The sequence below is a fragment of the Lissotriton vulgaris genome, chromosome 1_1 (genome assembly GCF_964263255.1).
Source record: "Lissotriton vulgaris chromosome 1_1, aLisVul1.2, whole genome shotgun sequence".
Lineage (NCBI taxonomy): Eukaryota > Metazoa > Chordata > Amphibia > Caudata > Salamandridae > Lissotriton > Lissotriton vulgaris.
The window spans coordinates 626,504,106-626,531,440 of NC_141685.1; the positions used below are offsets into that span (position 1 = coordinate 626,504,106).

General features: G+C 42.5%; 1 protein-coding gene across 1 annotated transcript in view; it reads right to left on the reverse strand.

Annotated features, from left to right (window-relative positions):
- Positions 1–27,335, reverse strand: part of LOC147747587 (vitellogenin-1-like) — a 1,134,322-nt gene that overhangs the window by 719,743 nt on the left and 387,244 nt on the right. The gene's annotated exons all lie outside the window — the stretch shown is intronic.

The following is a 27,335-nucleotide window of genomic DNA, read 5'->3' on the forward strand; positions in this document are numbered from 1 at the left end:
CATAGCAGTAGCATGAAAGATGTTTATAATACACTTGAAACACGTTACACACCAAAGCTGCAGTTTTACAATTTTCTGAATACAGCTCCTGTTTACCAACAACCAAACAAGTGGCCGTCAATGACAGGCCACTCTATAATTGCCCAATCTTTCAAATGCATTTATGATTTTGATGAAGCAAGTGTTCTACTCCACTAATGAGGATATTATAAAAGTGTCAGTGCCCTACACATTGTCCCATCCTCACCGCTACATGATCACTGCTCCCCAAACGTTTTTTCCTGGACTCTTCGCCTTAAAGATATGACCAATTTTACATTGTGGTGAACGTCGCAGCCAAGGTTTTTATGCTCATGTTTGCAAGACTCTATTAAATATGCATTGCATCACAGACAATCAAAGCTGACTTTTTTGGAAGAATTCAGATGTCCCTTCAATTTCTCAGATAAGGTAGTTTTTGCCCATAATAGTGTATACAAACCAAAGGTAAGTTGTCAATGGTCTAAACACTAGTCCATTCAGATGAACTGCTACGTACAAATACTTTTAGAGTTGTGTGGCAATGTGAATAAAAACGTCTGTACATGTAATCCACACTTGAGATGAGTGCACAGTGTGAGGTGCAATCAAACCACGAACTTCAATGCATTCACTCACCTGTTTGATTGGTGACACCACAACTGTGGCTACCGCCTGGTTGGTCCATTGCTTTGATGTTATGTTATGTTATGTTAAAAAAATTTGTACCGCGCACGTACACCGAGACGGTTTCTTGGCGCTCATAACAGACATAACAAACTGAGGCAGGGAGCATTACTCAAAGGCCAACTTAAAAAGGTGAGTTTTCAGGGTTTTTCGGAACAAATCGTAGGTAGGGCAGTGACGAAAGGAAACAGGGAGGGAATTCCAAAAAGTGGGACCTAGAAAGGAAAACCGGAGGCCACCGTGTTTTTTTCGACGAATCGGTGGAATGCAGAGAAGATTGTCGGCAGAGGATCGAAGGTTGCGGGATGGGAGATATCGCCTGAGTTTGGAGGAAATGAACTCGGGGCGTGGTTGTGAAGGGACTTGAATACGGTGCAACCGAGTTTAAAGGAGCACCGTTTGGCCACAGGGAGCCAATGAAGGCTCTTCAGGAGAGGGGAGACATGCTGATGTTTGGGTTGACGAAACACCAGGCGGGCCGCCTGGTTCTGAATTAGCTGGAGTTTTTGAAGCTGGTAGGCGGGAATCCCCGCATACAAGATGTTAGAAAAGTCAACCCTGGAAATGACCAAGGCCAAGATGGTAAGAATGAGTGCCTCTCTGGTTAAGAATCTGCAGATCTTGCGAATCCTGCGCAGCTGGAAAAAGCAGGATGATGTGACTGCAGAAATCTGAGATTTCATAGATAGATCCTCCGAGATGATCACTCCTAGACTTTTCACGGTACTGACTGGACGAGGGGGGGCGCCAAGGGAAGATGGCCAGAAGTTGTCATCCCAAGGGTTGGTGGGGCCGCCCACCAGGACGAGTTCCGTTTTGGACGGATTCAACTTGAGTTGGCTATGAGCCATCCAGTCAGAAATACGTAGCATTGTGGTTTGGATATTAAGACGGGAGGTAGGGGAAGTGTCCAGGGGAAAAATCAGTTGCAGATCATCTGCATAGTTGTATATGGTGGCTGGGGAGTGACGAAGGGATGCCAGGAGTGGTTGCATATATAAATTGAAGAGGAGCGGGGAAAGGGCTGAGCCTTGGGGAACACCACAGGTGAGGGGGGAGAATGGGGCGGAGAAAGTGGAGAGGTGGACAGCCTGAGAGCGGCCTTGTAAGAAGGATCGAACCCACTCAAGGGCGACCCCACGGATCCCGGCGTTGTTGACACGGTCGATCAAGATGGTGTGATCGACCGTGTCAAAAGCCGCCGACAGATCTAACAAGACAAGAGCCTGGGGGATGTTATTGTCGGCGCCGGTTCTAAGAGTGTCCATCACTGCCGCAATCACCGTCTCTGTGGAATGTAGTGGGCGAAAGCCAGCCTGATGAGGGTCCGCGCTAGATTCATGGAAGGTGACTAATTCTCTCCTATTTTTTCAAAGTGCAAATAACCATGCAGTGGGGGTATTGTGGTTTGCTTTGTCTTATCAGTCTAGCAGTCCTGCTGTAATGTCTGGTACACTCTGCTTGCCGGGGTTCTGTGCCTAAGGATATGATTAAGGCAGGAGTTTTGTCAGAGGCACGGAGGGCTGTTTTGCACACTTCCTCCCAGATCGATGTTTGGAGAGTGATCTGCCTGTGACTACCTATTCCATGATGACTGTGTTTCCAACCTTTATCTTAAAACTGTCCCAAATGAAAATAATGAAACTAAATTTAGAGAATGGTTTAATTTTCTGCTTTCTGCACTCCACAAATACAAGGAAACAGGACTAAACATGAACTGCTCCAAATACAACCAAAGAGTTTTTTTTCATTGCCCCTTATTCACGTTTTTGTCTCTTGTTGAACCATTATTACAATGTGTCTTGAAGAAGTTGTTCCTGGATTTATTCTCTCTCCAGAATCTGCCCAACAAACACTTTGAGTCTGTTCAATGCCTGCTCATTCAGCCACTAAATCTTATTCATTCATGTTCTTGCCTGGAGCTTTTGTCATCTGAAGTTTTCCTTCAGTTGTGGAACTTTCTAGCAGAACCTGGTATTTATACATGTAATTAAGGTGTGGACATCTTTCTTTATAAAATTAGTTGACCATTCCTTAGGCACACCAAAGATCATTGGAGCACACCTTGCATCCTACTATTGACAGTATCCTACTATTGATTGTGATGTCAATTTCTTCAGCCAAATAGAACTATGGATCCCAATTTAGTTTCTAGTGTTCAGCAATAAATTGAGGATCTTCAGTTGGTCTGTGTTGAGCATGCTGCATTGCTACCTGCTTTTTGCACATTTGAAAGAATTTCTAGATTCTCATATGGTTCATTGTGCTTTTCTTCCCATGTAGTTTATGCTTCATCTAGATAATTCGAAGCATTTGATTGGCTCCTCTTAGACTCAACTATATGTTGGATGATGTCACTGGTGCCTGCCACTTACCTAGCCTCAATAATAACTCTGAATTTCTGAGACATTTTAGGAAGTGTCTTGATCATGTGTTTTCTGCTCAGGAAGCTTACTGTGATATTCGACAATGTAACCAAGATGGGCCAAGACAGATGACTAAGTTGGTGGCAGCTTGTTAGGGAAACAGTTTGGGTAACCGGAAACAAACAACTCTATTTTGTGGTAGACTGAAGGAAGAAATTAACATAAGAGTTGATGTGAAGCATTCAAACAATTCTCTTCAATTATTTGATTGATATAGCATTACACAAATATTTCTATTCCTGTGACCATTATTATGGATTTCATAAAGAAACACTGTTTCGACATTATAGCAACAATAACTTATGCCATAATATTAGGATTTCATTGGCTAGAGAGACACAGCCCATGCACAAAAAAGATGATTCATTCATTATTTCGGTCCTCTTACTATTGTCAAGGCTATTGCTGTAACTATGGAGAATATTGTTCAGCAATTTTTCAAGGTGGAAATTCCACAATTTCAGTGCTTGCTACCAGGTTACAAAGATGTATTCAAGAAACTATCCGTTTTCTACTCCACACCTCACAGAGAGTTTAACTGCAAAATTCCAACATGGATAGACGCTGCAGTGTCCCCTTGATTGGATATACTCTTTGTTTGAACAAGAGAATGCAGCCTTAAAAGAGTGACTAAAAGAGAACTTGGAATACTGTTTGATTGTTTATTTTAGAGCTCCAGCTGGTGCTCCCCTGTGTTTTTGTCCCTTGGAAGACTCATGACTTATGACTCTGCATAGATTATCAGTGGCTAAATGAAGTTACTATTAAGGATAAGCAAAGCCTTGATCTTTGGACTGGGTAAGAGTGGTCTGCTTAATTCAGACACTCTGTCCATCACCACCCCCTTTTCTGAGTGTAACGGCGCGACTGAGCACCGGTACGGTTGAACGCGGTTCCACTGTGAACCTTAGGATTCCATTTATCGGCATCTCGGCAAAGACTCCTACTTAGGCCAGATGACCATCCACCCTGGCATCGGCTAAATTACCGGTTGTATTCCTGACCCACCATTGTCTCCTTGGGTTAAGTCCTGAAACTAGACTTAAACTACAGACGTCAACCACTGCCCGCAAATTTCTTCCTAACCTTATCTTCATTTGGTACTTTCTCCAGATAAACCTTTTAATTCATCGTTCAAACATCACTCTGATAACCACCCCTTGAGGCTTTCTGTATTCAGGCTAACATTGGAAGTCCTGATGATGATCCATTAATACAATTGGATCGAAACGCCGTCGACACAATATGTGGGTTAAACAATGAGTGTACTATTATGTGCCAAAATTGTATGTTTCCGGCATATGTGAAGCAAGTGTACGCTAAATACTCTCTTTGCTCACGCCTTCCAATTGCCTGAAATACCACTGTAATTGTATGTTTTGATTATATGTGTAGCATCGTGGATGCAGGACTGTGGTGTCCCACTGCTTTATTGTTTGTTCGTCTAATTAAGTACATTTTCAATACATTGAATTAAAGTCTGGCTGGACTTTCCTCTTGTTGTAGAATTCATTGTGGCCTATAATTAATACAACGTCATATTCTTTGTTGTCAAGGACCAATTGTCCATAGGTTAATTGATACCCCAGGTCCTTGGTTACCTAGTGGGTTCCCTTGTTTTTTATTAAAAAAAAAAAAAAAACCTTAAAGGAACTGACATACATGTGCCGGAAATCATAGAACTTTTCTCTGACCTACTGAGACCCCAGAAGGAGATATACATTTAGACACTTACCAAAAACTACTTACACATGCAGCAGACTAAAAGTTAGTTGCAGACACACGTATATAGCTTTGTATTCCATAACACATAGGTATTTGTTCAGTCTTTTACATACACATTTAGAGAGCCATAGAGGTACTAAAACAGGCAGTCACATACTGACACATTTCATTAAACATATCTTGACACTGATACAAGTGCCCTCCCACACTGACTCACATTTGTCGGAAAATAGTGGCACAACCTTCTCAACCATGCATAGAAATAGCACATCAGACAATGGTGATATCGAGTAGTGCATATCCTGCTTCAGCACTTTAACTGCACGCTTCACTTGGCATGTAATAGCTGTTTCTCAAGTGTCAAACCCACATTTCAGCCCAATATAATATACTTCTAAGATAAGCTGTAGGTATGCCATAAAGCATGGTGCTTTGTATTTAAAAGATTAGGCGATATTGTTTTGAGTTCAATAATTCACTTGTACACATGCAGGTCTTGATGTCAAGTATTATATACAGTATGCCACCTCTAAAGGAACTGGCACAAATGTGCAGAATAGCATAGATCCTCTCTCTGACCTACTGAGATACCTGTAGAAGGATATATATATTTAGTCACTTACCAGAAACTACTTATACATGACGCAGACTGAAAGGTAGTTGCAGTCACACCTACATAGCTCCGTATTCTCTAACACATTCACTGAGTTATTTGCTCAGTCACTTACACACATATTTAGAGAGCCATGAAGGTAGTAAAAAAGATAGTCACATACTGGCACATTCAGTTAAACATCTCATGACACTGCTACAAATGTACCCCTACACTGACATACATATGTAGGCAAGTAGTGACACAACCTTCTCAACCATGCAGAGAAATAGTCCTTCAAACATGGGTGACGTCTAGTAGTGCAGATACTATCTGTGTATTTTCACTTCAAGCTTCACTTGCATGTAATAGCTGATTCTCAAGTGTCAAACCCACGTTTCAGTACATGTAATACACTTCTAAGATAAGCTGTAGGTATGCTATAAAGCCCATGCTTAAAAGATTTAGAGAGGTTATTTTGAGTTCAATGAGTTACTTGCGCACTTACAGGCCTCTATGTCAAGCACTCCGAAGACTATACTCAGAGGATCCTAGATTTCACCAATGTCTACTGTTGGAACCTGGGATGTCAGGTCACCTAGGGTAGCCTGGCCTATGGTAAGACATAGATACTAGAGGCACAAGTGTGAAGGTTGCAAACCACCCAGCAGTAAATCCACACAATAACACACAAAAATAACACTACACCAAAGTATGGAAAAATATGAGCTGTTTTATAAAAATAATATTCTCTTTGTTTTAGCTCTTAGTATTCACAATTGAAAATTTACACATGTGATCAGGAGAAATAATATCACTTATTTGTCTGTGGAAAAATTACAGCTCAATACATTCAGATGTCATGAAATCAGGAATGCTACTTTCAGAAATGCTAACTTATCTCAGTAGAATTATTTTCAGCAGTGTTATCTTGCAGTAATGATCAACAACAATAGAACATTTCAGTACATTAACCTCCCACTTCCACTGGCTTTGACTTCACTACAGTGTTTAAATCTTTTCCTCCCTTATCTGTACCTTCATACACAAAGTGAATGCACACCCAGTGTGGAATGTATGAAATTCACAAGTTCTCTATATTCATCAACAACCTCTTTGAGTGTCTGAAGGGGTCCCTTAGTTAGTAGGAACTTTCAGCGCCTTTCTGACCATAGACTCAGTCCCCCTGGTTTCTGGCTCAGTAGTTGCCTTTCCCCAGACCTGTCTCAATGAAGTTGGAAACATGAAACTATTTCCCCCACTTTCTAGGGCACAGCGTAGGAGTAAAACGTTCAGGATGTCTGGGCACCTTACTTAGGCACTGGTACCAAGGCTCCTCTGACTCGTGAGATATTTATTCCCAGAGAGGGCTCAGTACTTTCCTCCTTCACTCCCACTCTCCTTACTTCAAAGAGGGCCCCTTGTCACGCTGAGCAGAATTACTGGAGGGAGGAGGGAAAAAAGGATCAAAAGAGGAGCTCCTCGAGGGCGGCTCGCTTCCTCCGCCGGTCCCCTCAGTCCAGCCACGCTCCCTCAGCACCACGTTAGGAGAGGGGCTCCTTAAGCGGCGAGGGACGAGGGCGCTTCCCGCCTGATCCGGTGAAGAGGAGCTTCTCTGCCTCCCGTCGGATCTCAATGCAGGAATCCTCTGGCCTCTCACTAGGCCTGCGCGTCACCTGGACGCTTCCGACTCTCTCACAGGCCGCCTGCACACCGAGGCGGCTCGCCTCGGAGACACGCTCCACACTCGGCCCCGCCTCCCGCAGGCCTGCGCGTCACTTGGGCTGCTTCCTCAGACAGGATGCGAGGCAGCCCAGGCGCGAGGGACTAGTGTTCCCGCTTGGCGTCGCCCTACTCGCTGCTCGCTCTGTCTCTGCTCCTAAGCCCGCAGTCTCTCCTCTCACCTGGCTCCACTGATGGCACTGTCCAGAGCGGAACGCTCACTTCCCCAGGGCCACGAAGGCTCCGCAGACACTAGCCTCCCCCTCACAGCTTCGGGGGAATACAGGACACCACACCTTGCTCGGATCCGCTTCCTCCACAACGCTGGTAGGTGAAGCTCTGCCAAAGGGGAAATAGGGAGAAGTCTCCCAGCAAGAGCGTAACGACAGGGGACAGTGGGGCCAAGGGTCAGAGGGGGGGGGTTTCCACCACAGTCAGACCGATCGTCACAGCAGAAGAAGGCGGTTGGGAGGGATTGGTCAGGGGTTGAAGGGGGAACGTCTCCCTGTAGTGGCTGTCTGTCACAAGGACAAACTAACTGCTCCCAGTGCGCCCTCCTCCTCTCACCACTGCCTCTCTCCTCCACTCTCTGGTCTACACAAAATGGCTCCCTGACCTATCCCCTTTTATAGCCAAGCCACAAAGGGTCCAGTAGGGCCCAGAAAGTTCTGGAAGGCCTAAGGTTAACCTATGGGGCAGTCTAGGATGTGGCAGTTGGAAACAGTTAGTGGCCACCATTTTGTGAACTACAGCATTTTCCTGTCAGTAAAGGCCTCTAGGCCTGAGGTGAAAAATTATGAGGGGGAAAAGAACACCTATCCCCTTGACCAACACCTAGAAAAAGCTAGTGGACACAAAAATTAATAAAGGTATGAGGGGCAAAAAGGGGACAAAATAAATAATTAATTGGAGGGACTACTCAAAAAGCCAGACAGGTCTAACATCTACCCTATATAATTCACCTAATATTTGAGAGTGACTTGTCAGGCCTATCTTATGCAGCAAATCATATTCTCAAGACAGGAGTGAATCTGCAAAATATTACTGCAAGGGAATTCATGGACAAAGTTGAAGGAAAAGATGACAATACGGAAAACAACTTGATTGATTTGATTGCTTGCTAACGTGGCACCAATGAATATTAGTATTTTTCGTCACAGTGAACTAAAAGGAATGTTGAGAAACATAAGAGCACCGTCTTGGTTCCTAACACTTAGTTGTGCTGAGTACGCATAGGTTGACCTGCCTGAATTCCAGTGAGATCAAACTCAAACATCAAAAATTTCAATCTGTAGACACCAGAAGAACTTTGCTCACTGGGTGTTGCAAACATTTTCAGACCTTTTAATCACAGGTTTCAAGCGATGAGGACTTTCATCTGGTACAAAACAAATCCTCCTCTTGGTCAAGTAACTGGTTTCTTTTGCCACAAAGAGTACCAAGCTAGAGGTAGTCCCCATATTAACTTGCTGTTGTGGGTAAAAGATGCTCCAAACTTTGGAACAGACACTGATGCTTCTGTCTTGCCTTGCATACAACAGTATGTAGCATGCACTAACCCAAAAGATGGTGCGGTTTCAAACACATATATGTGAAAAGTAATGTACTCGAAAATACATATGAAAAGCAAAAGTTTACACAAAATGTTGATTTTGATTTCCAAAATCTGTCATTTCAGAAGGAAGAGTCAAAAGCTTTTTGTCTGCAGTCAGACATACCCTGACATGAAAATCACCCAAAAATACATACAGCCTGAAAAGAACAGAGGTTTCCAAGTATATCAATGAGTACAGCCCTGTGATTCTGAAGATGTGGAATGCAAATATGGATCTACAATTTGTGACAGACAACTCTATCGCTCTTGCAACTATATGACTTCATATATAACAAATTCAGACAAGACCGAGAAGAAAGAAATGTGGGAGGAGATTTCTGCAGAAAAGAGTCTTACCAAAACATTGTACAGCTTCAGCTTGAAAATACTTTCCACAGAGAAATCGGTTCTAATTAATGCTTCGACAGGTTGAGTTTGGCTAGGTTGTTCCCCAAGTTAAGAGGAATTGTGTGGATAGGCCTAGGCCGGGAAACAACCTTTACAACACAACTTTTACAACGCACTACCATTACAACAAAGGTTTTGCAACGCAACATCCATTACATTGCATGCCATTACAACGCAACCATTACAGCGCATGACACTACAATGCATACCACTACAACGCATGTCATTACTACGCAGTCATTACAACGCATACCATTACAACGCATACCATCACAACGCATAGTACCCTTACACCATCCAACACTTACCCTATTGTTGCACCCCCTGGAGTTAGAATAGTCATTTTTACCCCTACACTATCCAACACTTACCCTACTGTTGCACCCCCCTTGAGTTAGAATAGTAATTTGTACCCCTACACTGTCCAATACTTACCATACATGCAATGTAATGGTATGCAATGTAATGGTATGCGTTGTAAAGGTAGTATGCGTTGTAATGGAATGCATTGTAAAGGTAGTTTTGAAAAATTTGTTGTAATGGCATGCGTTGTAATGGAATGCGTTGTAATGGTTGTTGTGTTGTAAAATTGCATTGTAAAGGTATGCGTTGTAAAAGTATGCATTTTAACGTCATACATCTGCCTAGGCCAGGGGTCTCCAAACCGGTCCTAGAGGGCCGGATCCATGCCAGATTTTTTGGATATCCCCATTGAGATACATGTAGTAATTTTAAAAATCTGGCATAGATCCGGCCCTCCAGGACCGGTTTGGAGACCCCTGGCCTAGGCCATACAAACAGTCACAATAGAGTACTAAAGCCTTTCTCAGAAATACAGTATCTTACAGAATTCGGTTGAGAAGAAGAGATATTATGAAAACTAACATGCTGAATACTTACTACCCTAGAAGGAGTTCTCATCCTCAAAATATGTGTCCATATTAAGTGCTTCACAACTACACATATAGGAGGAGTATAACTGAAACATAGAAGAAGGAAGATGTGGACTAATTAGATGTGACCATTGTTAGATCAGATGCAACAAAGGAAATCTAATTAACCACTGAAAGCTTGGTTGCCACACCTAAGAGAGAAGAGAGATTTTCTACTTGGCACTTTTGTAGTTGTTCAAGTCATGATGCACACGATCAAAAATACCTGGATACTATGACTGTTACAAAAACTTGTTGAATGTTGCAAAATATATCATCGAGTGCTCAGTATTTCCATCCTACCTACAAATGATGAAAGATGAGATTGAACAGGAAGAATCCATTGCTGCTGAGATAACCAATGAGAGTTCACAAAACAGACAGCATTCTGCACCAGTGAGTCAAGATCCTCTTGGAGAACCAATATTTCAAAATGAAGCAGCTATAGCTATTGATGAGGTGGAGATGGCAATGCAGAGAGGAAACTGTGGAGTTTGAGCACTTAGTAAAACAACTGAAACATTAGCACAAAGAAATTTACAACAAAGTTAAAGTTAAAATAGAGGCATGGATTTCTCCATGAGAGGAAACAGTGTGATTGTTCTTCTTACTCACCAATATTACTATACATCAGTGTTTAAGCTGGCATTGGAAAAAGCTTTCCAAATCAAGTTCTCACAGGTTATCTACAGAGGACTACAGAATCAAATTTGGCTTGTGTAGTAACAACACAAACAGGATTAGCTACACATAATGTTATAGGTATTACTTTGCATTGCATACTAATGCAACATGTTAACAATGACAATACACTGGAATACCAGACACTATCTGGTGAAGCTTGCTATGAGGTATCAAGAGTAATGAAAACATTTAAGCTTTAAATCAGTGATGAGGTCAGCATGGTATACAATGTAATGCTATCATTCATACACTTAAGAATGCAGCAGATTTTAAGAACAAACTATGCTGTGCACTTTGAAGGAAAGCATTTATTAGTGTCTGGTAACGTACTGCACCTCACCTCCATAAAAGGACAACCTGTTTTCCAAATAGTTGCGCATAATAAAACAATAATTTCTCTGGGCAATATAGGCAATGTAAATATTTGTTTTTGCTTTGAATACAAAGAACTAGTGAAAATTATGCGACAAGCATCTGATGTAAATTATGCATATATACTGGAGGACATTAGAATAGGAGTTTGAACCAAAGAGGATAAACGTGCTTTGGAAAGTCATCTTATCTACAAACATTTTCCATCTAATAATTTAGCAGCTGAACTAATGCACAATATCATTGATGAACAGAAGTTTATAGTATGTTTAATCAATCAATCAGGGGGTTTAGATAGCACACTACTCACCCGTGAGGGTCTCAAGGTGCTGGGGGGGGGGGGCAGCTCTGGATCAGTCGAAGAACCAGGTCTTGAGGTCCTTCCTGAAGGTGTGCAGGGTTGGGGAGTGTCTAATGTTCATGTGGAGCTCGTTTCAGGTCTTGGCTGCTATGTAGGAGAAGGATCTCCCCACCTGTTCTGTTTCTATGGATGTGGGGGACCTCTGCCAGGGTGAGGTCAGTGGAGTGGAGGTTCCTCTTGAGTACGTGGAAGGATGCTTTCTCGTTGAGGTATTTGGGTCTGATGTTCTTGAAGGATTTGTAGGCATAGGTGAGGAGTGTGAAAGTGACCCTTTTCTCGACGGGGAGCCAATGGAGGTCTCGCAGGTGTTGGATCATGTGTTTGTGATGCAGAGTTCAGAAGATGAGTCTGGCAGCGGCGTTCTGGATTGTCTGGAGTCTGTGTAGTACAGTTCTGTTGATTCCGGCGTATAGGGCGTTGCCGTAGTCCAGTCTGCTGGTTATGAGTGCCTGGGTGACGGTCTTTCTGCTTTCAGGGGGGATCCATTTGAAGGTCTTGCGGAGGATGCACAGGCAGTTGAAGCTATTGGAGGCGACAGCGTTGATCTGGCAGTTCATGGAGAAGGAAAAGTTGAGGATGATGCAGAGGTAGGAGTGGGTGGATTCCTGAGGGTGGAGGGGCACCAGGTGTTGTCCTAGGTGGAGTTGCAGGATCCGAGGATGAGGATCTCGGTCTTCTCTGAGATGAGCGTCAAGCAGCTGTCTTTAATCCAAGCTGCCACGTTCTTCATTCCTTGCTGGAAGCAGAGTCTGGTGTCTTCAAGATTCTTTGTGAGTGAGAGGATGAGCAGGGTGTCGTCGGCCCAGGGTACAATGCTGAGCCTATGCTGTCTTACATTGGTGGTGAGGAGGGCCATGTAGATGTTGAAGAGCGTGGGGCTGAGTGATGAGCCTTGGGGTACTCTGCAGTTGATACCAGTGGGTTCCGAGAGGAAGGGAGGGAGTCGGATCCTCTGGGTTCTGCAGGAGAGAAAAGATCAGATCCAGTCGAGGGCGGCTCCTTGTATCCCTGTGTAGTGAAGTGTGGCTGGAAGGGTGCAATGAGAAATGGTGTTGAAGGCTGCGGAGAGGTCTAGAAAAATGAGGGCAGCGGTGTGTCCCTGGTCGAGTAGCAAGCGGATGTCGTCAGTCGCAGTGAGGAGAGCGGTCTCAGTGCTGTGGTTGCTGCGGAATCCAGACTGGGAGGCGTATAGGATGCAGTTCTCTTCGATGAAGGTGGTCAGCTGGGCGTTCACAATTCTCTCGGTGACTTTGGCCATGAAAGGGATTTCAATTCCAACACTTCAAGAGTGCTCCAAGTTTAACGTACAATTACTACAACTGGACAAGAAGATATTGTGAAAATCACAGCTATTGATAACATGGGATATCGGGGCATCCCAATACTGCTTAATGATAAACAACAAATAAAATTGGATGCGTTCGAAAAGTCTATATCGAAAACTGCAGGATTAGAAAATAATTTTAGTGTCAGCAAAAAATTTCGAGACATTTTGCACCCAAATTTTAATTAAGAGGAAGGGTTAGTAAATCGTGCAATGGGTAAAGTAATTGGTTTTTATTAATTTCACAAACAGAGATAAGGTTGAATACTAGGCTATGAAATGTGATCATATTTATGATGTGAAGTAGATTGGCCTATGTGTTGTATATTTTTGACTAGTGAAAGGCTTATATGCAAACCACCAGCAGTTCAAACTGTCTCTAGCATATGCTGTAATAGTCCATAAATCACAAGGTGAAAGTGTAGATACAGATTTTGTTATTATCAGAAGTACAGTATTTACAGAAGGAATGTCATATGTAGCATTGTCGTGAGTTAGAACATTGGTTTGTTTTTGACAGATTTTGGTGAAAAGAAGGTAAGTGTTGATGCAAGCTGGATAAGAGAGTACAATCGGTGAAGAAGTGTATATGCTCCTCTTTTTGGCCGATACCCTGTTTATGAAAAACAGTTAGTCTGTACAAACTGGAAGATTACAAAAGAGTGTACAGATGCTGAAGAAAAGAAAGGACACAGGGACAAAGTATAAGCTGTCAAGAAAAGAAAACTGGTAAATGATGTACATGTTGAAGGTTACCAGTTGAAAAAAGGTCAGGTGTCAACTGCTATGCAATGTTCTCAATATACTGTTTCATTTACCACATCTAGTGAACCAAATTTTGTAAAAACCATATAAGAGATTGTGTGCTGCACTGTTGCACTTGCTCCAATGTTTAATTACTGAAAGAACTGTGACATATTCTGTTTCAGGTATTCAAGACCTTTTAAATATATGTTGTGGATCAGTAATGTTTACTCCCAACAGTCAACAAAACACACAAGAATGTATTATGGTTATGTTTGGAGTTTTCGAAGAAGATGTAAACATTTATGATTTATTCCGACTGAGTTACACATGGAAACATAATTGTGAAGATTGTGATTATTCATCCACCACTTAAATAAATTCTGACACTTTTCTTTATTTAACATTACCAGATTTAAAAACTGTGCCTTTTGACATATGGTTGAAGAATGCTAACCAAAACATGACCTTCCCAAACTGCAGATCAGATGTTATCTCTGCGTTAATTCTAATAATACCTGGCACATACATATGGTAATGTTACAATGATGCAGAGCAGAAGTCTCTAAATTGGGAACTGAACTTACAAATGTCATAGCTGTACAAATATCAATTTCAGGAAGAACATTTATGAATTTAGCTATCATCTTTCATGAAGGAATTATTACAAGCTCTGGAGACTACACGGTCTGGTTAAAAAGTGAAACTGGATCGATGGAATGTAAGGACATCAACCTAAGATCCAAACCAAGACTTCCTTTAAATTTCCAAACTCTTATCTTTTCTTTCTTCAAACAAAGTTCTAAGGAGGAATTGTGAATAAAAATGCGGTGTACTGTGATTCTTTTATGTAGTACATCTGCCTTTTAGACATTTTTTCAGCCTATTGGGGGTAATGCCTTTATGGTCTACTTATAATACAACAGTTGTTTTCATCTTTCACAAAAGAGTTAATACCACATCTATATAATACACTGTGTAATTGAAGTCAGAAAGTTAATGGACATAATCCAATTATAGCAGCTTTAAGTTGAAAGTAAAAACTGTCTTCGTAACAAAACAGTTAACCTGTTTGTTTCATCATCCAAACTTCTACATACTATTTGTGGAATTAAAACTACACTATGGAATGTTGTCTATATGGAGTGCTATTACTTAAACATCATTTCGCCTATAAGGGGCGATTGTTTGACAAGGATCTCCAAAATGGAACACTACTTTGTATTTATTTGTAATATTGTACCAGGTATATTAGTTTTAGAAATATTTTTATCTTAGGTTTGTTTATATTACTGAAGTAGCTGTAGAAAAACCAATTAATTAGAGAATTGTAGTGAGTGCAATGTATAGCTTCACTTAGAGATAATGTTGTACTGGGCATTTATGGGATTTTTTTTCAATCCATTGATTGTTTTTTCCCCACTTTTCGAAGATGATGCTTCATACGGACCACTGTTTATAGTGAAGAAGTATGAAAGCTGAGAAGAGCAAAAAAGGGAAAATTGTATTTTCACTACATTGTAATACAATGTTACACTATAGGTAATGTATATTGGTGTAAGTCTGGAATAATGACGATCAAATGCTAACATATATTTATGTTCTTTTCCTTTTTCCACACCAGGCACTGTTGAAATGTCATCAGATGTCTCCAAATTGGTTTCCTAATACAGACATTTGGCTTATACATAACCGTGGAAAGTGTTTTTAAATGAAAAGTGTTCTCTCTTTAAATTTCTATTACTTTGTTTTGCCTATTTTATATTAGAAATATACTCTCACAGCTACTCAATATTCCTTACAGACACTCACATAGCCACTCACTCACCTATACAACTATTCCTTCACCCACATATTTAGTCATACAGCCAGTCATGCACCCATTCAGTCATCTATACAGCTATCACTACCACTCACTTACCCATACAGCTACTCATACACCATCCTATTAACTCATACAGCCACTCACACTAGGAGACACTGACCAACACAGCTACTCTTAGTAGTGGTCAGTGAGCTATATAGCTACACACACACATCTATTTTGTGATCCATACACCCACTGACACTAGCACTCACTCATCTACACAGCCACTTATAAACAAACCCACTAATGTATACAGCCACTCACATACCCATTCAACTAGTCATACAGCCACTGGTCCTAGCTGTGACTCACATATATGGCTACTCACATACACACTTATTCACCCTTTCAGCTACTCTCGCAGCCACTCACTCACCCACACAGCCACTCATACACATCCTCACTCTCCCAGAATCAAGCTCATCTACCCTCTTAGCCATTCAGAGAACCACTGACATACCCATTTACTTATCCATAGAGCTAGTTATATACCCACTCACTCACTCACCCACCCATACAGGCACTTATACTTGTACTTGCTTACTCATTCAGCACTCAGAGCCAGTCACAACCTATACATCTACTAACAAAGCCACCCACTCATCCATCCAGTCATACACACATCCATTCACTCACCCACACAGCCTTTCAAAAGGGCCAATCACTTATCCATATAACCACTCAAACACTCACTCACACACCCATACAATACTCACGCAAATACTGATTCACATATGTAGCTAATCACCTAGATGCTCACTCTCCAATCCAGCCACTCACGGAACCAAATTGTTAACCAAACTATCTCAAATGGCTACTTAGTCTATCACACATACAGCTACTGATATAACCATTTACTCACCCTTATACCTTCTCACACAACAAGTCATTTTCCCATAAGGCCACTCCCATAACCACTCACACTAACATACAGCCACTCATATAGCCACACAGTCATCCATACAAGCACACATACTAACTCTGACTCACTCCTACAGTGACTCACACAGGTAGTCGCTGACCCATACACCCATGCACTCCCTAACAAAACCATTGACTCACCCATTAAGCCAGTCAGACAATGACTCACTCTTCCTTATGGCCACTCACACAGCTAGTCACTCAGCCACTTACATAGGCACTTACTCAACCATGCATCACTCACACAGCCATTCACTCAGCCATATAGCCACTCACAGAACAACTCACTCTCCCATATGGCCACTCAAACAGCCACTCACTCATACAGTCACTCACACATGCACTCGCTCATCCATGCTGCCATTAACATACTCAGCCACACATTTAAACAACCACTCCTCTACAGATGTATATACGCACACATACACTTTGTCTTTTTTCTAACCATGAAAGGCGGTTCTGACAAGAAACGTTTTTTCTTCTTTTTTCTTTTGTTTTCTAAAATTGTGTATTTTTGTCATTCATTCTTAAATAAAATAGTTAACGAAGGAATACAAATGTTATCCACAAACAGAAAAGCATTGGATTAACTAGTTTAAAAAAATAATAATAATAAAATAACAACTTTGATTTTGCGCAGCTTCTAAGATTACATCCACAGACTGCTCCCCAGCTGTCAGGGTGGTATTACAGTTGAGGCTGTTGGTACAGATGTACCTTAATTCTGGTGATAATTGTATGTAGTTCCTCTTAACTCCCACTGGAATTCTCTCTCCAGGAGGAGGTAGTCCAATTCTGGAGGTTGATATTCCCTCTCCTTCTGCTTCCCTCTGTGCGATTTTCAGTTACCCCTTATGGTACGTTTTCAAGTGGTACAACATGCTTGTTATACCACATGAATATTTCTTCGCCGCCGCCCTTGATAGGGTCTTATTGCACGAGGTGCACTCAGGGCCGGGCTGGCTACCGGGCATTATGGAATGCTGCTGAGATGGGGGCTGACTTTGTTGATGGGGATCTGTGTCTACTGAACGAAATTCGTTTTGCTTTAATTATTTTGAAGTGCACACAGGCCTCCATGAACGAAATCAGGAAATCAGCCCCCACCGCAGTGAAATCAGCCCCCGGCTCGGCAGAATTCCAAATTGCCCAGTAGTCAGTCCGGCCCTGGGTGCACTTCACCTACTTAACAGTGGTTTTTGATTCAGCGGATGGAATGGTGTAAAAATACCACTCTATTTGCCACATGCATCAAAGTCTGTTTTTGCGATTCCTAATTTGCGATTTTTACCGAATCGCAAATATGGAATCGCAAAACGGGATGCATGATTAAAAATGAATAAAATTTGCGATTCGGTAAAAATCAAAAATGTTACCGAATCGCAAATATTATGCAAATTCCAATTTGCGATTTCGCAATTCCCATTGATTCCTATGGGCCAAAAGGCCCATAGGAATCAATGGGAATTGCAAATTCGCAATTTAGAATTCGCAAAATGTTGATGCATTCCTTTGGACCTCCCCTGCACCCCTGACATTTATTTTGAAGTGCATGTTTCAAACACAAATGTCCTAAGGACATGTGTGTCTGTAACATGACAGTGTTTTAAAATGCAAATTAGAGCATTTTAACACTTTTTCGCAAACTACCACGATGTTCAACCTCGTGGTAATTTGCACCCCAGATTTGCAAATTCGCAACTTTAAAATTAATCATGCATTGCTTTTAAGGAATCACAATTTTGCGATTCCTTAAAAGCAATCGCATTTTTGGAATTCTCTAAAAATAGCGCATTTCACCAAAAATGCTTGATGCATCCCAGAAACCAATTTAGGAATCGCAAACGGCAGATTTTACCGAATCGCACCGTTTGCGATTCCTAAATAGCTTGATGCATGTGGGCCATTATTCTGTTTCTTAATTGTTGGTTCTTCATCAGAAGAGTCTTGACATGCTGCTGGTACTTCCTGCTCCTCAACCTGCTGATGCACCTCATACTCCTCTTCACCTCTTCCTGATGCCATTTTATATTTAGCAAAATGCCCAAAAAATACAGATAGGACAGTTCTGCATTTTAACAGCTCCAGGAATGATCCAACTAGCAACTGGAACCTTCAAGAAGAGAGAAATTGGGGGGAACTTTGTTTGTAGATTAATGAAAACATTTTATCAAATTAAATCTCTTTCTTACATAGTCACATGATCTTCACGACTACCAACTTCACATTGGAGTGGTTGCGAAGACCGGAAATACAATTAGAAAGTGCTTTCAATTAAAAATTATTACAAAAATAGGAGTTTAAACACTATACTAGTAAACAGCAATTGTCAAATATTACTTACAATATCTGTTTATATGTGTTTTACACTTTTTTGAAAAACACGCAGTCTTAGTGACTTTCCACAACACCGGAAAATACATATTGTGGCAATTCACAACAAATTTGGGCTGATTACATTTTTTTAAAATAAATCTTAATGCACTGAAACAAACGGAGGGAGGGACACATACAAATATATGTAAATAGGTTATCATTTTGCATCTGGAGTTTTCAATATAAACTAAGCCTTTACGCAATGGGATTTTTATTATTAGTTTTTCAATAGAAGATACTGCAATCGGATACACATCTTTTAGGCAAAACTATAGACTGTTCTTGAAAAAAAATGACATTCCATTAAGACAGTTTTGCTCTCTTCAAAAATTAATCTAAACCTCTGTGAGGCTCACCTGGGTTTTCTGCAGGGGCGAAATGTATAGAGGACTCAGGAGGGCTGTCACAACCCGTGCGGCCCATCAGTACACCCCCCGCTAAGGCCCCTAACCAGGTTTGGGATTTTTAGGATAACGCCGATGACACAACCACACCAAGCGTGGAGCAGGAACATTAAAAGCAGGTTTCCAAGACCATTCATCAGGACCATAACCCTTCCAGTGTATCAAATACTGGAGCCTACAGCGGACCCTGCATAAGTCCACAATATAGGCCACTTCATACTCAGGTACATCATCAACAAGAACAGGTGGAGGCCGATCAGGAATGACAGTACCAGGGGTCACAGGCTTCAACAAAGATACATGAAACACAGAATTAATTTGTAAGGAATCAGGCAGATTGAGTTTCATAGCAACATGCTTTACCAATTTAGAAACAACATAGCGACCAATAAAGCAAGGCTTAAATGTAATCATCCCCTTGACCTTGATGTTTCTAGTGGATAACCAAACCTTGTCACCCACTGTATAATTCGGAGGGGATCTCCTATGTTGATCAGCCTCATCCTTATAATACTTTTGGCCTCCTCCAAAGTTTGCTTCGCCTCAACATGGATATCAGGGAGTCGAGTAGCAAGGTCCACAGCAGCCGGAGTACCAGTGGGACTCTGCAGAGATATGATGCCACAACAGGGGTGAAAATCCTAATGCCAATATAAGGGGGAAACCCCTATGGAGGCATGATCACCATTGTTATATGCAAACTCCGCAGTCCTAAGAAAAGTGTCCCAATCTCTATCTACCTGTAGTAGTTGACATTTGAGGTATTGTTCAATGCACTGATTGATGCTTTCAGTTTGACCATCTGTTTGGGGTGGTAAGCTGAAGAAAGTCTTATGTCTCTATCTGACACAGTAACAGAAGGAAGACCATGAAAGCGCACCATATGTTGGAGCAAAATGTATGCAAGTTCTTTAGAATCAGGTAAGTCTTTCAAAGGTATGAAATGGGCCATTTTTGAAAACAAGTGAACAACTACAAATATAACTGTATGACCTTGTTTAGTAGATGGAGGTTCTACAAAAACAATCCATAGAGATGGAATGCCATGGTGTAGGAGGTGTGGGCATAGGTATTAAAAGCCACACCGGATCCTGGTGGGATCTCTTGCTGTGTGCACAAATAGAGCATTGTTGGACATACGAATACGTGTCTTGATTCATAGAGGGCCACCAGAAGTGTCTTTTAAGTAGGGCAAGAGTTTTCTTATGACATAGGTGTCCTGCTAATTCATGTAAATGACTCCATTATGAACCTGTAATTGTAAAGCCTTAGTAGGGAAGACTAAGCCTTCTTGAATGTACAGTAGGTTCTGGGTTCTCACTCCTTTATGTTTGGTTTCAAGGTTTTTGACTTCTTTACATCCTGTGCCTGAGGTACTTCCTTCAGGAATATCTCTTCTGAAAAAGTACTTCCCAAGATACGCTCAGGACTTAGGATGAAGGGTTGATCATGTGTACTTAGGTCTTCAGACAAATTTTAACCGTATATAGATAGTGCGACTGCTTTGCCATGTTTGGTGCCTGCCTGGAATTGTATGATATAATCAAAATTACCGAAATAATGGGTCCATCATAACTGTCGCATGGATTAATCTCTGGCTACCTTCAAAAATTGTAGATTTCTGTGATCTATGATAACAGTAACTGTGTGTATGGCTCCTAACAAGTACTGGCACCATTCTCCAAATGCTCTTTTTATTGCCAGTAATTCCTTGTCTCCCACTGAATAATTAATTTCAGGCTGTGTGAGTTTATGAGAAAAGAAGGTTACTGGGTGTAGGTGACCTGTTTGTCTGTCTCTCTGGGATAAAACTCCTCCAACAGCCACTTGGGATGCATCAGCTTTGAATAGGAATGGTGGGAGAAATCAGAGTGTTTCAAAACAGGGGCAGTGATAAAGGATTTCTTTAGGCAGGTAAATGCATCTTCAGCGGCTAGTGTCGACAGAAATGGTGTCCCTTTTTTAATTTTGGTGATAGGAGAAGCCAAAGACAAAAACACTTTATGAATCGTCTATAAAAATGAGCGAATCACAAAAAGCTCTGTACTTCCTTCACAGAGCAATGAGACGGCCACTTGGTTATGACAGCAACCTTTTTTGAGGAGCCATGCACACTACTTTTGCTGACAACACAAAACCTAAAAAGGTGACTCCTGGAACATAAAATCCACATTTATCTAGTCTCACATAAAGGTTGTTCTCTTTAAGGTGTGTTAAAACACTCTTCACATGACCAATGTGTTCTTCAGTTCATGAGTAATAGATTAGAATGTCAACTACATAGGCTATAGTGTTAACATCCAATGTCTCCCTTAATACATCATCAATAAAACATTGAAAAGTTGCAGGGGCATTACACAGATCATAGGGCATCACTAGATACTCATAAAGCCTGAACTTTGTACGGAAAGCAGTTTTCCATTCGTCTCCCTCTCTTACTCTAATCAAATGATAGGCACCTCTTAGATCAAGCTGTGCGAAAACTGTGGCCTGTTTTGCTTGAGCGAGAAAGGATTGAATCAGAGGCTGGGGTATCTATTGTTTATTGAAACAAAGTTAATGAGGTCTGTTGCCTATGCAACACTGAACACCCCCTTTCCTTTTGAGCATAAAGAAAAGAGGGGATGATGCAGCCAATCTAGAGGGCCGAATGAATCCCTTCTGAAACATGTCATCCAAATATTCTCTCAAATAAATATTTACTTTTTCTTTTAAAGCATATATGCGACTGCACAGAATCTTTGCTCCAGGAATCAGATCAGTGCAGCAGTCGTTGGGACGGTCGGGTGGCAAGACAGAGGATTTTTCTTTATCGAACACCTCCCTTAAGGAATCATAACAGTCAGGTAATACTGGTAAACAGGAATCAGCAATTCCAGCTATGTGTTGTAATGCGGCGTTGCTTTCCAGACAACGAGTCCTACAATAACTGGAGGAGAAAGCCATGGAATGGTCTCTCCAGTTGATAACTGGGTAATTTTTAATCAACCAAGGGAGAAGCCCAGTGCTCTGGTGGAATGAGTGACAGGCCCAGATTTAAGTTGGGAGATTAAGTCTCCTTGAATCCTGAGGGTCCCTAAGGTCGAACTAGCCCACTAGGTACCTCCAGTAAGCGTTGTTGCAGAGAGGTGTAAAAAGTGGCACAGCCTGGACCACCTCTGTGCAACACAGCACAGTGGCACTTACTGGAAGCACCTGTTGGGATAGGTGGCCGCCAGGAGCCCTCAGGATTGAAGGGGAATTATTTCCCCAACTTAAAACGCGCCACAAGGCGTGTTTGCACACATCACCTTAGGCCCCACCTCCTCCCTTCCCCACTGTGTAAACACACCCTGTTGTCGTTTTAAGTGGGAGATTAAGTCCCCTTGAATCCTGAGAGTTCCTAGGGTCAAAATAGCTCACAAGGTACCTCCAGTAAGCGCTGTTACAGAGAGGTGTAAAAAGGGGCACGGCCTGGACCACCTCTCTGCAACGCAGTCAAGTGATGCTTACTAGAAGCACCTGGTGGGCTAGTTGGCCCTCAGGATTGAAGGCAAATTATTTCCCCAACTTAAAACGTGCCACAGGGCGTGTTTGCACACATCACCTCAGTCCCTGCCTCCTCCCTTCCCCACTGTGTAAACACGCCCTGTGGCCATTTTAAGTTGGGAGATTAAGTCCCCTTGAATTCTTAGGGTCCCTAGGGTAAAACTAGCCTACTAGGTACCTCCAGTAAGCGCTGTTGCAGAGCGGTGTAAAAAGGGGCACGGCCTGGACCACCTCTGCAATGCAGTGCAGTGGCGCTTACTGGAAGCACCTGGTGGGCTAGTTGGCCCCTCAAGATCGAAGGGGAATTATTTCCCCAACTTAAAACACGCCACAGGGCATGTTTGCACACGTCACCTCAGGCCCCATCCCCTCCCTTCACCACTGTGTAAACACGCTCTGCGGACGTTTTAAGTTGGGAGAGTAAGTCCCCCTGAATTCTGAAGTTCCCTAGGGTCCAACTAGCCCCTAAGTACCCCCAGTAAGCGCCACAGAGCTGCATTACAGAGAGGTGTAAAAAGGGACGTGGCCTCTGAACAACTCTCTGCAACGCAGCTCCCTGACGCATACTGGAGGTTCCTGGTGGGCTCATTGGCCCCCAGGGACACTCAGTATTGAAGGGGAATTAATTCCCCAACGTACAACTCGCTAGGGGGCGCGTTTGCGCAGTGGTGAAGGAAGGGGCGGGCCTAAGATGACATGTGTGCAAAGACGCCCGGTGGCGCGATTCAGGTTGGGCAATTAATTCCTCTTCAATCCTGAGGGTCCCTGGGGGCAAACTAGCCCACCAGGTACCTCCAGTAAGCACCAGAGAGCTGCTTTGCAGAGAGGTATTCAGAGGCCACACCCCTTTTTACAACACTCTGCAACACATCTCTGTGGCACTTATTGAAGGTACCTGATGGGCTAGTTGGCCCCCAGGGGACTTCAGGGTTGAAGAGGAATTAATTCTCCAACTTAAAACGTGACACAGGGAGTGTTTGCACACATGTCACCTTAGGCCCCACCCACTCCCTTCACCACAGTGTAAACACTCCTGTAGCGCATTTTAAGTTTGGGGATTAAGTCCCCTTGAATCCTGAGGGTCCCTGGGTGCCACTAGCCCACCAGGTACCTCCATTAAGCGCCACAGAGCTGTGTTGTAGAGAGGTGTAAAAAGGGATGTGACCTCTGAACACTTCTCTGCAACACAGCTCTCTGGCACATACTAGAGGTTCCTGGTGGGCTAATTGGCCCACAGGGACCCCCTGTATTCAAGGGGAATTAGTTCCCCATCTTACAACGTGTCAGGGGGTGCATTTGCAGAGTGCTGCAGGGAGGGGACGGGGCCTCCGGTGTGATGCTGGTCTTTTTTTTTAATAAGGGGGCTGTGTGGCCCCCCATTCATTTCCTTTTTTATCGGCCCTGGGGACCCCATTCCCCAGGGCCTGACCCCTTTTTTTATTATAAAATATGAAGGGGGCCAAGTGACCCCCCTTCTGAGGCCATAATCGTCCAGGGGACCCCAACCCCTGGGGCATTGCCAGTTTTTTAAATTTAAATTAATTATTGGAGGGGGCTGCGTGGCACTCCTCCTCAGGCCAATTAATAGTTTGTAGTACCAAATAAGACAATATAATAACAGATAATTTAAAGTGATTGTTGATTAAAACACAAAAGTTGGCTGTAGAAGTTTATTTACACTTCATGGCATAAATGAAATTGTTATTTTTCCCCATGTTTATATAGATAGTTAGTGTATGATTGGTTTTGTCAGCTACATAGATCATCAAAGAGACAATCACATTACACTGATGCCGAGACATCGTGGGGATGCAGAGTGCTAGGGCTCCTATCAGAGACCCCCATCTTGTGCGCTGCAGCCAGGCAGGAAAGCAGCATCACTGTCCAATTCACTGGGGGATGCGGCGTTGAAAGAAGAAGGATAATGACAGTGTGGCTGGAGATTATCACTTCTAGCCATGGAAGACGGACACTGTATATTTAAAAGACCACTTGGTGGCTTAGCTAAACTAGAAAGGCTGACCTTACAGATGGGCCCACTAAAGCCGTAGGAACTTTTCCCTTAAGACTCCAGAGTTATTGCCTGGAGACTACACTACACTTAATGATTCCACCTTTTATTCACAGATACTGGGACCCTCGCCGATAAGTGTGAGATTATACAAGCTGCTGTAGCTTCCCGAGTGGGGAGCTCAACAGTACATCTGAATTTTCTACTTTACATGGACATATATTTAGTCAAGGATCCATACAGATCTATCTCTGAGCGCGCAGTATTCAACCTTGGCCTTTAAAAGAGTGTGAGTTGCAATCTAGAATTCTTACCTAGGGTTCGTGTGAAGTTGTGACTGATCCAGACATCCTTGCCGGAAACATTTGGGCAGAGCTCAGGACATCATATGGACATATGGACCTTATGCTCAAATAGGCTTCCCACTGATTGGTGAGAAAATCTATAGGAGCCCTGATGAAGTTCTCCCACGGAGAATGAAACGCGTTGGCTGGAATCTAAAGCTTTGATATTGACTGAAAAATAAAGAGATTTTGTAAATCTTACTTTTGCAATCCGGACTTTATCATTCCGCGCACGCCCATCAAATTGGAAACTAGCAAGGCTGTGTAACAATATGTCTTGTACCCCCCACAAGGAAGATAAAAAGGCGGAGAAATAAGGGCAAAAAATAAATGCAAGGCTGAAGAAAGAATATGAGTAGGGGCGCTGATTGTTGAACATTTTGGAGTATCCAGAAGAGGTTAGCAGCATTAAAAGTTACCTGCAATTCACTCACTTTTTTCTACACTGTTTACCTTTCCGAGATTACTTGGGTCCTTTGCGCTATGTACATTCAAGTTTAATAGACTATTGAGTGGATTTGTCTAATTTCAGATACTGTTGGACTGGCTGTGGTGAAAGGACTGCTGGGCATTAGTGTTTCTCAGTTCAGCAGTTTTTGTGGTGGACCCTTAAGAAACTGGTTGCGGAATATGGGGTAAATGAGCAAGCTGACAGATTTTAACTAGAGGAGAAAGTGCTGGGTGGTGTGCAAATTGTTTGAAGAGCCAACTCTGCATGATTATGCCACAAGGGCCCTTAACCTTAAGTCTGACTATGCCATCTATGGAGTTAAAACTGAAAGTGTGGAGTATGGAGAAAGGAAGCAAATGCAGGCCATTACTTCTAAGCCTGGTTCAGGTTTTTTTGCTTTTATGAGAGGGCATGGAGTCAAATGCTCCCACATCAGATATGTGTGGCTTTGCCTCGGATTTGATGGCATGGCCAGTACAGTCTATACAAAAGGTGCAACTTGGAAGGGAAGGGGAGAGGGAATCAAGTGCACCCTCAGCAGTTGGGCCAGCAGGGAGAAGTCTGGGGGAGTAAGAGGTTAACCTTTCCACCCTTCAGGCATCTATAGAAGAGCCATGTGGGCATCTCTGGTTTGATCTAGGTGGAAATGTACTGGGAGTTTGAGAATAAAAACCAATGTGAGGACTCAATGGTACAGAATGATTCAGCCTTGGAATTGATGGTGGAGGTCCCCTCAATTAATGGTGAGACAAATATTTCTGTGGCTAGGTAGACTTCACTTATTGAGATCACCACTCAGATTATGATTGATGACAGGCCTTAGGAGACAGCCATAAGGAGGTCAAGGGAAGTGGAGGAAAGTCTCTTTCACAACCATATGTCCTTGATTTCAAGTACATCCACTGCAGCCAGCAGCAAAAACATAAAGCTTCAAATGAAGATGAGTCATTAATCAAGGGGGGGGGGCGATGCGTCAAGCACCATGCCCCTGTTGCTTAAGGACATTTTGGGCAAAATTAAAGGCATGCAGCTCCAACAATTTGATTTTGAAAAGAAGATAAAGCAGCATTTGGTGAAAATAGAAGATCAATTGACTCAATACGCAGGTTGCTGTGAGTAGCTAGAGCAAGGAGTATCTAATTGTGAGGACAAACTTGAGATGATCTCCTAGTTAAGCACAATGTTGAACCAGGAGAAGGGAAAGAGGAAAGCTCTGGCACGGTGGCCTTAGTTAATTCATTAATTCGCTCTTATGTTCTACCTTAAGCTCCACAAGATTTGTCGAGTTCCTGCTCAGGTTCTTCAGAATTAAAGGGAAGATTTTGGACAAGGCTATAAGATGCCAACTTTTTCGCCATAGAATGAATTCTCCTTTAGGATTTTCTCAGATATGCCAATTGATCTGGCCTGTCACCGCAGGGAATTTAACGAAATGATTTCAATATTTAAATTTGCTGGCACACAAGTATCTCTGATATAATGGCTAAGCTAATTGTACTGTTTAAGGGTCGCTTTCATGGTTTTTCTCAGATAAGTGAGGCACAGTCATTTATGGCAGAAACTAAAAAGGGTTGGGTAAATATTTTGGATTGATGTTTCAAAATGAGTATGCTGACAATGGGAGTTTTTTTCTTTCCATTTATTGTGATGCTGATGTTGACTCATTGAGTAGGCAGTGAGTTGGAGTGGGTGGGTGGATAGGTGGGGGCTGGCTAGAAGAAGTAACACCACATCATATGGCTGACTGACAATTGACAGAAGAAAGTGATGTCACTGACCATGCCATGAATGATGTAATATGTAACGTCATGAGCAGTGCATTGCAGGTACATTGCAGGTGCAAG